This window comes from Montipora capricornis, chromosome 6, assembly GCF_036669925.1.
Source record: "Montipora capricornis isolate CH-2021 chromosome 6, ASM3666992v2, whole genome shotgun sequence".
Lineage (NCBI taxonomy): Eukaryota > Metazoa > Cnidaria > Anthozoa > Scleractinia > Acroporidae > Montipora > Montipora capricornis.
The window spans coordinates 27,444,644-27,447,143 of NC_090888.1; the positions used below are offsets into that span (position 1 = coordinate 27,444,644).

The window sequence follows — 2,500 nt, forward strand, 5'->3', positions numbered from 1 at the left end:
ATGAATATCGTCTCGTTTGAGAAAGCCATGTACCAGGATGCTTTTTTGACAGTCGAATTTCGCACAAATTTGGCACTCTGTAATCAATCTAAAAAAGGTTAAATTTTAAAATTTGGTCAAAAACTCCAGTTTTGGTATATGGTACCGTTAACAGCGCTAAAGGGTGCATGAATTACTCTAGCTGTGCCATGTTGTTTTGATTTTCACGTTACTCATTCGTTATTTCAAAAATAGTGATATTAAAAATAATAATTATCGAAACAAACTAAAACATATTTTTCTAAAAATGGTTTTGGTAGTCCTTTATTGTGACAAGGTTTGGCAATTTTCGATTTTTTTATCTTGCACGGTCTTAGTTGAAAATTGCTGAGAGGCGCTCTTAACTTGCCAATTAATCTCCAGCAATAAAAAATGGGAATCACCGAGTTCGTTTTTGAGATATACGCGTTTAAAGATAATATAGAGCGTGTTTTTCGGTGGCTGATTTGTTTCCATGGTAACCTATACGTCACATTAATGAGTGCATCTGGTTAAGGCCATCCCCTTTTTTTTGTCTGTTTCGCGTCGTCCGACCGACCCAAATTTTTGGCATTTTCAAAACAAAAACAAACAAAAAAAAGCTAACGACGTTTTTAAGCCATTTTATGTAGCATAGGAGTTTCGGTGGTTGATCCTTTTCCCTACGCTGTCTTAATTTTGCAACAACCTTCACCAACTTTTCCGCCATATTGATTTTGGGTTCATGTCTTGTTGTTTTTCTGGCTCCACAGCTGTTATGCTAGGGTAGCAGGGATCCGATTCCGAGAATGCTTATGATTTTTTTTAGGCTTTTTTTTTTTTCAATCCGACCGACCCGATATCAGACAACGCATTCGACGGTAAACGAAAAAAAAAAAAAAGAAAAAGGATGGCCTAAGCATTTCTTGATGTTTCATATGGTATCATAACATTGCAGTTAAAGTGCCCATAACGTAATTTTCTTATTTTCCCTTTTGAAAGTCCATATTGAAAAATGAACTTTAGCGAAAGGACTTTTCCATTCAAACGAGAGAGAAATTTTTTTCGACTTTTTAAATAGCGTGCAAATTGCCCACCATTTTGGCATACCACTCGCTGAAGTCTTCTCTCGACTTATAACGTAGATTCAGAAACACGTGGTCAGAGAACATGAGGATTTGAGAGTTGATGCGAAAAAATGCCTGAAAGATACGTTACCCCTCGATGTCACAACACAGCTGATCTTGAAAAAAGATTATGGGTGCATAGGAATCCTTTCTTCAACTCGGAAACCGCAATAGCCCAAACAATTGTCTTGGCGAAAGGAAAGAACTGGAATCCTGGTAAAACTTCGCCACTGTGCTACAACTTCGGCCATAAGTAGTTGTAACTTCGCTATAACAGCAAGTCAAGCGCAAGTCAAGTTTTTGAGACTGAGCAAGGGTTAATCCGCGCTCCCCTTTCACTGCCATATGTGATGCCCATTCATGTAGGCGGGCGCGATTTTTCTTATTACATCTCCATCGGATTCCAAATCGATCACGATGCCGTGGGCAAATCGTCGTACCCAAAATGATATCATCTATCTCAAAAACACCTTTAAAAGCAATTAATAAGAAAACAGTCGCAGTCTCGTACAACAATACACGACTGCGGCACTGCGGCAGCAGTGTTTTTAGGTCCATTTCTTGTGGGCGGGTATTCTGTTTTTGACATTAATTCTGTAGCAGGTAGTATCTGCGGATTTCGCAAAGTGATTTTCTGCTCAATATCTTAATTTAAGTGATTCCAGGTAAAGCTTACCTGCACGTGCGGGCAAAAGCCTAGCCACTGTATCCAGAGAAGAATCCTACACTTTATAACTTTTCAAGTGTGCCTTGGTGTCCTTATCACATTTTGCTATTGTTACGCATTGAACGTTTGCTGGATTATCAGAACTTGCGCCACAAATTCCCCCAGCAAACTCAGAATAACCGCACGAAGCCATTGGTCTGCGTGCTTTGTCCTAATCTCTTGCGTGACAGCTCTGACGACACAATCACGGCACAACTCACGAAGGTCACAAAGCGTTCGACTGGTTGACCGTTCGATGGTCGTTTGAGGGCTTCAAGAAAAATCCAACCAGCGTATACTTATATAAAGGGGGATATACCTTTCTTTATATTTGTTTGTTTTGCAGGTATGTTCAGAAAGTGAATTAAGAAAACTTGTTTGCGTAAAAGTATGGAACGGAATGAATCTTACTAGTATGCAAACTTTTAGGTCAGTTATTTTAATTAACGAATATGTCACTCTTAAACCAAAAGATTTAAATTTCAATGACACGTTCCATTTTACCTACAGTAGTTCCAGTAAAGCTAAAGTCTCGAATTGCTGTTTGTTGACAAACAGCATGGGAATGATTTCCGTACAGGTCCCTAGTTCATTATGCATGCAGAATAAATTAAATATTCATTCGCGCTATTGTTTTGTAGAACAATACGTATACCCAAGAGAACCGAAT

General features: G+C 38.8%; 1 protein-coding gene across 1 annotated transcript in view; it reads left to right on the forward strand.

Annotated features, from left to right (window-relative positions):
* LOC138051884 (contactin-4-like) overlaps positions 1-2,500 on the forward strand; it is a 52,159-nt gene that overhangs the window by 48,853 nt on the left and 806 nt on the right. The window lies entirely within an intron of this gene.